Raw genomic sequence first — 13,388 nt, 5'->3', positions numbered from 1 at the left:
ACAATACCAACACACACACACACACACACACACACACACACACACACACATACACACACACACACACACACACATATATAATTCTTTGTTCTGACCTATCTTAAGTAGAACAGTAGCTCACAAGTAAATAAATAAATAGGCTCAAAACAAGTCTGTTAAATGAATATATGACAAATATATCCATATAACCTTCCAAAATCACCACTAAGATGAAGCTATAGCATAGCAGCCTTATTATTGCTTTCCAAATTTCATGTTGTCCATTGCCATCTAATCTTCCCAAGGATTTTGACTCATTTACAAGCATCTATCTCTTCCTAGTTATTTCCAGGCATTTTTCTTAACCACATGTGCTGAAAACATATACTCAACTGACTATAGCTAGGAGTTCCATACCTGTGAATTCAACCAACCAAAAATTGAAAACATAAAATTGTCAAAAAGTTCTGTATTGTACTTTTATTGTTATTGACTAAATAACAAAGTATAATAAGTATTTCCATACTAGTCACATTAGGCTTGTTACTATACATAAAATATCATAATGCAAGAAGTTATATATAGGTCATACTCCAATAATATGCCATTTTCTATAAAAGACTTGTGCATATGTTCATTTGGGTGTCCAAAGGCTCCAGGATGTGATTCTCCACAACAGGTATCTGCCTTAGGAAAAACACAAAATAAATGACCAATTTATACTATTGGGATAGTTTTATTACTGTTGTGTTTTGCCTTATTTATCAGTATAAACATTTCTTGGGCTACTGTAGACCCTTAGCAGAAGTTCTTACCAGAGCTTCTTAATTTGGGGTCCTAAGGATACAATAAATTTTAAATGTATCATAATATAATATATTTTAAGTACCTTGTTGTGTATATTTTTTTATCATCTTCTACTTTAAAATGTAACATTACTTTAAAAATAATCTGGTTTTCCTGAAAGCAGGGGAATATTTTTTCTCATATCCATGTCACTAATTCCTCTCATAATAGCCAGTACTGGCTGTATATGCTCAATCTGTGTTTGTTGAATGAAAATCAAGTTATCAAAACTCATTTGCTAAATACTCTCTGAGAACATAATCCCTTTTAGGGGGCAACATACACACACATGATGGAAAAATACTATGAAGTAGGAAGACAGGAGATGTAGGAACTCTTCCTAGAGAAGGGCAATGCTCCCAGAGAGCTACATGCTCCAAAGACCCAGGAAAAAAAACAGAAATGGCATGTGAGCACATACACACACACACACACACACACACACACACACACACACACACACCAATAAGTAACAAATAAAATATTTTAAATATAAAGGACAAACGACTACTATGAACAACCATAAGCTAACAAAAGTAGAATGTAGGAAAACTGATAAATTTATCAAAGGCTATATAGCTAAACTGAAAGTGAAAATATTTGAAATAAGAACAGACCACTAATACATGGGGAGATGGAATTAGTAAGTAAAAGTGTACCAGCAAAGAAAAATCTACATCAGATAGCTTTATAGTTGGATTCAACTAAACATTTAAAAAAGAAGTAATATCAACATTTCTTAGATGTCTTTAAAAAACAGAAGAGGAATAAATAATTCAAAACTCATATTGTAAAGCCAGCATTTACCTACACTAAAGCCAATATAAGGGTATATAAGAGAAATATAGGCCAATATCACTACTGATCATAGATATAAAAATCCTTAACAAAAAAAGCTGACAAACTCTGTTGAACAGTTTATAAAAAGGACCATTCAACATGATCACATAGTATTTACCACTGGATGCCAATTTGGTTCAATGATATGCAAATCAATAAATGTTATTTGCCATATGAAAGAATGAAAGACAAAATATATGGTCATAACAATAAGTAAAAAGAAGTACTTGATAAAACACAAAGTTCCTCAATTAACGAACATCATTGGGGCTAGCAAGGGTGTTCAGTGGTAATGAACGTGAAACATGAACATTATCAGCCATGAAAGTATGAGGATCTGAGATCAGACACTCAGAGCCCAAATAAAAAAGCTGGGCACATTGCCCATGCTTAAACTCCCAGTGCTGGGGTAATTCCAGTGCTGTGGAGGTCAACAAGGATGACCTGGTATTGGCACCATGAACATCTAGTCTAGCCAAATTGGCGAGCTTCAGGTCCAGGGATGCCCTTGTTTTTAAATTTAGGTGGAAAGTGATAGAAGGCATCCAAAGTGGACCTCTGGCTTATGCATACACATGCATAAAGCACATACATCTTTGAAAACTCTGAAAAAAAAGTATAGGTTAAATATAACCAACCAAATATGGGGCACATCCAACAAGCCTACAGCTGTGTTAAAGTCAGTGGTAAGAAGTTGAAGGCTTTTCCTATTAAATCAGGAATAAGACAAAAATGTTGGCTCTTACCACATCTACTTGACAGAGCATGGGAAGGCTCAGCCAGAGAAATGATATAAGATGAAGAAACAAAAAGAATTCTAGTCATAAAAAATAAAATAAAATTGTTTCCTGGTTACATGATCTTATACAGAGAAAATAGACCACTAAAGTTATAATAGTACATACATTTGATAAATTTGCTCTTTGGGCCGGCCGGTGGTGGCGCATGCCTTTAATCCTAACACTCGGGAAGCAGAGGCAGGCGAATCTCTGTGAGTTCAAGGCCAGCCTAGTCTACAAAGCAAGTTCCAGGAAAGGCACAAAGCTACACAGAGAAACCCTGTCTCGAAAAACCAAAAAAAAAATTTTTTTTTGCTCTTTGGTAAATACTTTTCTATATACTAATAGCACACTCTCTGAAAAGGAAATTTAAAAAAATCTATTTATAATAGCAATAAAACAAAATAAATTGTTAGGTATAAATATAACCAGCAAAGTCAAAGACCTATATTCTAAAACCCAGAAAATATTGAGGGAAGAAATTGAAGATGACAGAAATAAATTGAAAAGTAAACCTGAGTTCACGGATTGAGAAAAGGAAATATACTTTGGGATACAATCTATATACATCTAATGCAATTTCTACCAGAATTCCAGCTGCATTTGTGTAAAAATAGAAAAAATAGAATTTGTGTGGAATCACAGATGATCTCAAATGACCAGAGCAAAAGGACAACACTATAGGTACCGCAGGACTATATTCAAAACCTATTACAAATCTGTGGTTACCAAAGCATCCTAGGACTGACATGAAGACAGATGCCCTTGCCAATCCAAAACAGAGACAAGAAACAAAATCACACATATATAATCAGTTGACTTTTGACAACCATACCAAGAAAACACAATGGAGAAAGTCTCTTCAATAAGGATGCTAAGAAAACTGGAAATCTACAAGACAGAAGGGGAGAAATGGGCCTTTATCTCGATTTTATACAAGAATTGATTCATGAAACATGAATCATTTAATCATTAAAATGTTTTTTTAATAAAAAAAAACCCAGAAGTCAGATATTGGGGTAAATGCTGGAAGATCAGAGAGACAAAGGAAAAAGCCACTGCCATGTCTTACCTCTAGGACTCCTCAGCCCGAAAAACCTCTCCAACTGAAAAAACTTTAGTTCCTGTTTCCTCACACCTTATATACCTTCCTATGCCCAGTCATCACTTCCTTCCTAGTGCTGAGATTAATGGCATGTGCACTTCCCAAGTCCTGGGATTGAAGGTGTGTGCTACCACTGCCTTGCCTCCTTGTTTAATCTAGTGGCTTGTTCTGTTCTCTGATCTTCAGGCAAATTTTATTAGGGTATGCAATATATCACCACAAATTCAGAATTGATAAAAGCCTTAGATATAGACCCCAAACTACAAAATTACTAAAAGCAAATATTGGTGGAAAATTCCCTGACATTGGTCTTAGAAGAGATTTCTCGAATACTAATTCAAAAACACAGACCATGAAAGCAATTAATTATTAAAATTAGTATTGTTTTCATCTAACTGAAAGCCTTTGGAAAAGCAAAGAAAATAATTAATAGAGGCAACACGTGAGGCATAATGGTTAAAAACTACATATTAGATAAGGGGCTAATATCCAAAATATACAAGGAGCTCATACTATTCAATAATAAGAAAACAACTATTTTAAATCAGGCAAAAGAAAACATGTAAACAGTCAACAGACACATGGATAAAACACTTTATATCACTAATCAAAGAAATACATTTTAAAACCACAATGAAGGATAACAACTGTTAGAACGACCATCATCAAAAATGTTAAAAAGATGAGTTGTGGGAGGGTATGAGATAAACACGACTCTTACACACTGTTAGTTGAGAGTTCTATATCTTGCTATGTCCAATTTTGGAAAACTGTATGAAATTCCACCCCAAAACTAAAAATTTATTAACATATGGTCCAAGATTTCCACTACAAAGGTATATTGAAATCTCTATGCTGATCTTCACATTTATTGAAACATTATGCATATCAGCCAAGATATGAAAACAACTGAAGTCTCCATGAATAGCTAAATGGATTTTTAAAATATGCCACATACACAAGATTGAATTTTGTTATTTGCAACAACATGGGTGAACCTAGAAATCATTATGTCAAATGACATAAGCTGAGCATAGGGAGTCAGATACCGCATGACCACACATATTTTTGAATTTATGAAAGTTGGACTCTTGAAGATAGATAATATAATGGTAGTTAGCACAGGGAATACTTGTATAAAAGGTGATGGTGGTGAATGGGTACAAATTCACAGTCCAATAGGCAGTATAAGTTCTAGCATTCAATCATGTGCAAGGTTACTATTTTTAATAATAATAAGTTACTTATTTCTGAAGAGTCACAGGAGGAGTTTCTCAAGTTCTCCAGAATAAATTTTAGACATATGTTAATTAGGTTGATTAATCATTATGAAGTGTACATGTAGATTAAAACATTACAGTATATGCCATATATATATATATACACACTTATTTTTGTTAATTAAGAAAAAGCAAAACTTTACAAAATCCAGCAATGTAGGTAGATATTGATTAGATATTGCTGAGCCACATTCTAAAAGTCATTATTATTTACTGTCATTTTCATGGCAAAGTGTCCTTTCAATGTCTTCATTGTTTTCTGCAACTATAAAATCTTTAGACAAGGAGCCATAGGTCTTAATTTTAAAGCCAATTCTTTCTTTAAATAGTTATGTTATCTGAGGTTTAAAAAAAATTAATTACGTGTAGCTTCAATTTCTATAGTATGAAATGAAAGCATATTCTCCACAATAACTGAGTTCCTTCAGGGATGAAATTCAGGAATAATCATTTTACAGAGACACAACTCACCACTGTGAATCAAGCTACAAATACATACTTCTCTTTTAAAAGACTCAAAGTCTGGTTGAAAAAAAGTTCAATTCATTATGTCTATAGGAGTTCTGTTCCATCTCCATGCAATCAGGAGTGAAAGCAGCCGGGGCTATGCAAAAGTGTGAGTTAGCATCACTACCGTGTTTACACGGAAGAGAGCCACAACTGACCCACTGCTGGAAAAGCCACAAATTGGACGTGGTTGTGGATAGTCAATCCGTAGTTATTCTCCTGGGATGTCCTTAGTGACTATTGCTCATCTCAGAATTGCATTAATCAGCTCTTGGCTGCAAGCAGCGTTAGTGAACTCAACTCTCCAAAGCAAAAAGGGACCATTTTAGAAGGACATGAGACCTTACAGAATTGGCTGTGAAGAGCAGATAAAAATGCCAAGAAGTTTGGAGGCTGCCCATAAGAAGCAGGATTTCTGTTCTACCTTAACACAAGCCTGATCACTGAACTGCTCTGTGTCCAGTATGACGTCAAAATGTCCTTTCCAAACAGAATACTTACAAAAGAGTCTCAGAAAAAAAAAAAGTGCTACTCATTCCTGGCTGAGCCAAGAACTTAGACTACAGGAGAAGTAGGAGTCTAAAGTCAAACAGCATATACAATTTCTAGATTGTACTCACTGGAAAAGTTCCACACAGCAGAGATGTAGGCCTGGAGGGAAAAAGAAAATGATGTAAAGGAGAAAGGGACCAGAAGGGAGGAGGGAAGAGAAGGAGGAGATAATTTTCTGTCCAAAATATTAGTATAAGAAAGCAAACTGTATGTCAATATTTTTGTTTAATGCATTAGGTGGGAAGTGATCATCATAGGGCTCAAAGCAATGATAAATATTTCAACATGACCTTGAGTTCTGCTTTTTTTTAAATTATGTAGGTAGTACATAAGTAAATTCATTCAGTAAAACTTCATGTATTATTTAAAAATCATAATAAAATCTTAAAATACTCTTTTGCATCCCCAGTCTTGATCCTGTTCTCAAAAGCAACATCAATTTGTTCCATTTATAAAGCTATATAAATGAAAGAATGTGTGTGTGTGTTCATACATTTATACACAGAACTGTGAAATTATGTATTGTTTGTATAATAATTATGCTACTTGTTTTTTTTCTTGGGAAAATACATATTAAAAGTTATTTTCAAGGTAACATCATATAGTTCCATTTCATTTTCTTTAGTTGTTGTTTTGAAATCCATTATCTGTCACACACACACACACACACACACACACACACACACACACGGCATACATACACACACACTAATAAATATGACTTAGAAAATCATTTTTGACTATTTCTGTAAAGACAGATGCTTACATTGGTTCCAAACTCCTATTAAACTCGGAGAAAAACACTAAGTTGTTATTTTAAGGCACTTTCGGTGACTGTATGGAGAGTGTGTCCCCCTCAAAATGCAGTAGTGTACATTGGGGGGTAGCATCAGCAGCGTAGCTGCCTCAGTGGTGCGGTCATCACTCTTCTGAGTTGTGTCCTACAAACAGGGGGCAAATATTACGTTGAAGTCTGATTGTCACATGAGCTAGTGTAGGAGGCCATGTGAGGGACCAACAGGCAGCATTGGAACTCACGGAACACAGCTGGACAGTTGACAGAGCCACACCTGACTGAGCCTTGGAGAGGCAAAGCCCTGAAAACTACCGGTCCTCAGGACCTCATGCTGTTATTGAGCATAGCTCTGATTACTGCCTTCATGGTCACCACATTCCTCATAATCTATGGATGGTATGAAAACTCTCAGGGGGTTTCTAGCCCCTCCCTGGGCAGTGTTACTGGTACTTACAATAGTAGTGATTGACTTTTTGCAAACATTTCTGCTGGAGCAGATTAATGGTTCAACCACCAACCTTAGAGAGAATTTAATCATGTAGGTTGCTAGTAAGGTTAGGTTAAAGTGTTTTTGTTAATGGCCTTGAGGTAGAAAATCTTGGGAAATGATTGAAGTTTAGAAAGACACACTTTTAATAGTTAAGTGAGGGACTCTTGAGATTGGGGGGGAAAAAAAGACAGCCTGGCTATTTCTGGCTGACATACTTTTTTTGATAGGATGGGTTGGTGATCAAAGGGTGATGATTAATTCCTTGTACCCATTTCTGCCCTCAGCTTCTTGATATAAAAAACTGTTGATGAATGGGTATGCACCCTGATGACTGAAAGTAGAGCTGACTGACTGTTTTTCATATATAAAAGTTTAGATTTGTGATTCTTTTAAGATTTCTTATAAGGTTACCTTTTCAGATAAATCATAAAGTGATAGATCATTTCTTTGTAACCACAAAATGCAGCTTGCACATGTGTGTGTGTGTGTGTGTGTGTGTGTGTGTGTGTGTTTTCCCTTTTTTGCAGGCCCCCAGAGAATTAAGTTTTACTCCCTCAGATATAAAAGTCAAGGTGAGTGATTAGTTCACCGACTCCATGGATCCCCCTCAATCCCTGAGCTGTTGAAGGCTGGTCCTCACAGCAGCAACAAGCTAGTTAAGATAATTTCAGCTGTGTAAGAGTCCAACAAAACAATGACTATATACAATAAAAATCAGCACCTCATGAAGCCAAAAGTTTTCCTATATCCCATCAGGCCTGCAGAAGCTTATAAAATAATCATTCAGAGGCTTAATATTAATTACAAACTGTACGGCCTACGGCAGCCGTTTTGCTAGCTAGCTCTTTCATCTTAAATTAATCCATTTCTATTAATCTGTTTTGCCTCGTGGCTTCATGGCATTACCTGTGTTCCATTACATCTTGTTCCCCTAGCAGCGCTCAGCATCTCTTCTGACTCGGCCTCCTTTTCCTTGTCTCTCTGCTTGAATTCCCCACCTGGTTCTATTCTGCCTTGCCATAGGCCATAGCAGCCTATTTTTTAACCAATGGGAGCAACACATATTCAGAACGAACAGAAAGACCATTCCACAGCAACCTCACACAAAATTAAGTGGTAGAAATTTTAGGAACAGAACAATATCAACAGCAACGCGGGTTTTTCAATCATTCTCTCATTTTCCGCAGGATGATGATTTTGTCCTCTATTCTTTCTGGTAGCCAGATGGTTCCAAATAGTTTCAAGCTTTACTTCCTCACACAGTATATATATATATATATATATATATATATATATATATATATATGTGTGTGTGTGTGTGTGTGTGTGTGTGTGTGTGTGTGTGTGTGTGTGTATGTATATGTATACATATATGTATATATATTAAACAAAACAACAACAAAAAAACCTCACTCAATGAGCTCTCACTTATACCTAGTTAGTATGTAATGTAAGAAGAAAAGGATGACTACCTGATATGGACTAGAAAACGTGTCCATCTTACCTTACAGAGCTAGAGAAGAGCTTGTGAAATATGGTCATCTTAAACCCAAAAACGTTTTAGTCTCATTGGAAAGGAACAGGAGAAATGGTGAGGAGGCTTCTCCAGGCAGTCAGCAATGCCCACACTGCAGCAAACCTCCATGATGCACAGAGTGGAAGGCCTTCATGCCAGTCTCCAGCACAAGGCTTCAGAGAGTCATAAAAATGCCAAGGAGGTCATTTATCTTGTCGTGAATTACTAAGTGCAAAGGTTTGTGAAAGAAATACAAACAAGTCATATGTAACCAGGATAGATTGAGGGACTGGGGCATAAAAATCTATTTTCAGGTACTAGCTACTGTTAAGAGATGAAATTTCATTCTGTTCTCTATTCCATTTGTTCTCATCTACTTCTTTATCCATCCTACCTAATGAGCTCACACTTCTCATACTGAAATTTAGATCATAAAATAGAATGTTCCTTTGAAATAACAGGTCTGCCTACTAAAATACTCAGTTAAAAAATATGTGTATTATATAAGTATACATTCATATATACATATGTGCATATATTTTTATATTACAAATAAAGAAATTTTAAAAAATTAGACAAAAGGAAGAATTTTAAAGAATTCATAATTTTCCATCCAAAGACAATCACGGTTAACCAAAAATTGCATTATTTTTTCCATTTAAAACTATTTTTATGGGGCTGGAGAGACAGCTCAGCAGTGAATACTTATTGCTCTTGAAGAAGACTCAGATTTAGTTCCAAGAACTCACACCAGGCGGCTCACGATCACCTATAAAGCATTTGGGAGACAGAGGCAGGTAGATCTCAGAGTTTGAGGCCAGCCTAGTCTACAGAGTAAGTTCCAAGCCAGCCAAGGCTATACAGAGAAACCCTGTATTAAAAAAAAAATTAAAAAAAATAATAAAAACAACAAAACAAAACAAAACCCTAAGGGATAAGGAATACATTTAACTGAAGTAACAGAAATCTTTTTGTTTAATAACAAAAAAAAGCTTTATATCTTTTTTATTTAAAAAAAATGCTGTAAAACAGTCAAGAAAGAAACTGAAAGGGCATTAGAAAGTAGAAGTGTCTCCTATGTACATGGACCACAGAGTTAATATTGTGAAAGTGGCTGGCTTAGTACTTTTTATTACCATGACAAACACCTTGACCAAATATAGAAAAAATATAACATTCAAAGGGGATTTACAGTTTCACAGGGTAAATCCTTGACCATCATGGCAGAAAGCATGGCAGCAGGCAAGCATGGTACTGGAACAACACTTACATCCTCATCCACAAGCTCAGGGAACAGAGAGGAGGGGAAAGAGGGAGGAAAGGAGGGAGGGAGGGAAGGAAGGAGGGAAGGAGGGAGAGATAACTGGGAATGGTGTAACCTTATATGACACACCCTCTCCAATAAAGCCACACCTCATAATCCTTCTAGAACAGTTCCACCAACTGGGGACTAAGCATTCAAATATATGAGCCTATGGGGGCCATTCTCATCCAAACCACCACAATGGTTGGAAACACATAAAATATGGTCAACATCCTTAGCCATTCAGTAAATGCAAACCAAAACCACATTAATATTCCATCTCACTTCAAAACAATCCATTGAAAACCCTATAAAAATTCTAACATTCTTAAAAGACATAGAAAAGTCAATCCTGAAATACATATGGAAGTGCCAAAGACCCTGAAGAACCAAGACAATCCCGAGTGAAAAGACCAATAGTTGACATAAAACAAACAGTGCCTGACTTCAAACTCACCATAACAAGAGCACAGCGGAGCTGGCACAAAAGCACATAGACCAGGGGAATAGAAGAGGACACCCCACCGGCTCTAACCGTACCATTCCAGAAACTGTACTAAAAACATACCTTGGGGAAAAGATAGTCTCTTTAACAAACAGTGCACAGGAAAACAGCAATTGTGAAAGATGGAAACTAGATTCCTGTCTAGACTCCTTCAAAGGTCATGCATGAAGAAAAATCGGTCCAAAGTTGGCCAGACTTTAACATAAGATTTCAAACTTTGAAATTTCTGCAGAAAAACAGAGAAAATAATTCCAAGTATAAGTATAATCAATAACTTTTTGATCAGGACTTTAGTAGCTTAGAAAATACTTCCAAGAATGTACGAATGGAATTGTATCAAATTGAAACACTTGCACACAGCAAAGAGAACAATTTTCACAGTGAAAAGAGTCTACGAAGCAGGAGAAAATCATTAGCAGAAGCTCAACACCAAGTGATTAATATCTGGAATGCAGAAAGAACTGAAAAGAAAAAAAAAAACACCAAATAAATAAATAAATAAATAAATAAATAAATAAATAAATAAAATTCAACCAATAAATGGGTAAACGAACTGAAAAGACAGTGTTGAAAAAGAGAACATCTGCTCCATAAACACCTGGCAAGCATTCAACATCCTTAGGTGTCCAGGAATCCAGGAAATGCAAAAGAAATGACATGGAGACTCAGTCTCACCTCCGTGAGAACAGCTGAGATGAGGAAACTAAACAAGTGTTCATGAAGACGACAAGGGAGGGACACCTAGGTCACTGTCGATGGGAGTGTAAATGAGGTCAACCACTGTGGAAATCAGCTCCTGAAAAACAGTAGAAACGTAAGTACCGTGTGATGGAGTGACTGTAGTCGCTTTAGTAACTAGCGTAGCTGCCGTTATTAACTGAAATGTCACCTACCACACAAAACCCTAACCCAGATTTAACTATTTATCAGCCGTACTTCTTTTCTTTCAAACTTATTTTGCCACTTGCTACATGGAGGATGTGGAGGACACTATACTAATAAAGTAAGCCAGACACAGAAAGACAAATAGTGTGTGACCTCACCTAACTGAAATCCAAATATTGTGTCCATGAAGAAGGAAGTCAAGGAGTGGTTGCCAGGGGGTAAGCTGAGGGAAGTGCAGAGTTGATAAGAGGGCGCAATCTGTATTCTGTGATGCATCAGTTGAGGGCTAGAGAGAGGTCTCAGTAGTTAAGAGCACTGGCTGCTCTTCCAATGGACCCAGGTTCAATTCCCAGCACCCACATGGTGGCTCACAGCCTAACTGAAGTTCCAGGGACCCTGATGCCATTTTCTTGCCTCTAGAACACCTGCACGCACATGGAGACATACATACATGCAAGAAAAGACTCATACACATAAAATACCAATAAATTTTAAAATAGAAATATAAGTACTATAGATCTAACCTATAGGGGTTATGATTAATATTACTATATTATGTGCCTAATTTGTCAAGTGAATGTATCTTAAATACTATCACCACACATTAGAAAAATCAATGTGAGGTGATGGATGTGTTAATTTACTTTACTATAGTAATTAGAATCTACACATATATTAATCATCACTCACCATATAGCTTAAATATACATCATTTTATTTGTCAGTGATATATAAATATAGCTGAAAATAAAGATTAAAAATAGTTCTGAGTTTCTTAAAGACAGAAAATAGGTTTATCCTATTCAAGGTTATGGGTTGAGAAGGATGGATAAGATTTTAATGGGTTTGAGATTTCTTTGGGATGTAATGAAAGTTTTCTGGAGTTACATGTTAGTGATGATTATACAATGTTGTGACTAAATACCACTGTAAAATTTGTGATGCTGTGGCTGAAACTAAAAGAAATTAAAAAAAAAAAAAAACTTCTGTAGAAGTTTTACCGCAATGCAATAAAAAAAAGAAAGAAAAATCAAACTAAATCAGATGAAACCCAAATGCTTCCCCTGTGGGCAACCCTGACTCGCCCACTCTAACACTGTGTTAGGAAGTTATTATGGAATACATGACAGTATAAGTTCTGATTGGCTGAATTTTATCACACAATCTACAAATGTAACAGCCTCCACGAGAGCAGCTGTATCTCCAACCCAGATGTTCTGTGGCCATGCCTTCTCTCTTGTATGCTCTGGTATTGACTGGCACGTCCCCTCTATCCTACTTAGTGGCAATGCATGACAACCCAAACCAACATGACACTAAACAGGAAGGATGGCCAACAGCCCTCTAGAAATAGAAATGAGTCTTCACTGATGCAGAACATCCAGGGCTAAAGATGAGCACTTTCTGCAATTATTTCTCTCCCTAATTAAGCCAAGGAGTAAACAAGTGCCCAAGGCCATACATATTATTTAGGTCATTTATTTTCCTCAGAGGAAACCCCAGTTAAAAGAGAGCATTTGTCCTTTCATTCTTGGGCTCTAAAAGCTAAATAGAAGAGTTTGGATCATATTAAGTCATGCTCAGTCGTGCTGAAATCTAGGAAAGACAATTACCTATGGTTGTGTTGTGTAGCACATGTGTAAAACAGTGGAGCTGTAGAGAAACGGGACAGTGGTGCAAAAGATATCTTGGCCCCATTGTAACATGAGAAATGGTGCTATTGAGTGTGTCCTGTCAAGTGCTGACATCTGTTCCCCTTGCTGCCCTTGCCAAAGCTGGACATTTAAAATAAACCCCAGAGTCACATCCTCCCTTCACTCAAACAACAATCTTTTGGATCATTTTGAACTCATAATAAAAGAGAAAGGGATGAAGTTAGAGACACCTGATTTACTGAAGTGGTTAAAAAGATAATCACTTTAAAAATACCCTTTATGTCATAACCTATCACCATAGTATTCAAACTAATAAACAGTGACAATGTGTAGTACTGTTCACCACAAAA

The 13,388-nt window shown here is 36.2% G+C and overlaps 1 long non-coding RNA gene across 1 annotated transcript; it reads right to left on the bottom strand.

The window, feature by feature from the left end:
* Nucleotides 1–433: 433 nt before the first annotated feature.
* LOC131924433 (uncharacterized) lies at nt 434–11,345 on the bottom strand. The gene is made up of 5 exons (XR_009382898.1): nt 11,174–11,345; nt 10,562–10,724; nt 8,679–8,915; nt 5,957–5,987; nt 434–666 (listed from the first exon to the last, which is right to left on the bottom strand). It is a non-coding gene; the product is annotated as an uncharacterized LOC131924433 (long non-coding RNA).
* Nucleotides 11,346–13,388: the final 2,043 nt, after the last annotated feature.

The sequence above is a fragment of the Peromyscus eremicus genome, chromosome 14 (genome assembly GCF_949786415.1).
Source record: "Peromyscus eremicus chromosome 14, PerEre_H2_v1, whole genome shotgun sequence".
In the NCBI taxonomy this organism is placed as follows: domain Eukaryota; kingdom Metazoa; phylum Chordata; class Mammalia; order Rodentia; family Cricetidae; genus Peromyscus; species Peromyscus eremicus.
This window is presented reverse-complemented; position numbering and strand designations above follow the sequence as displayed.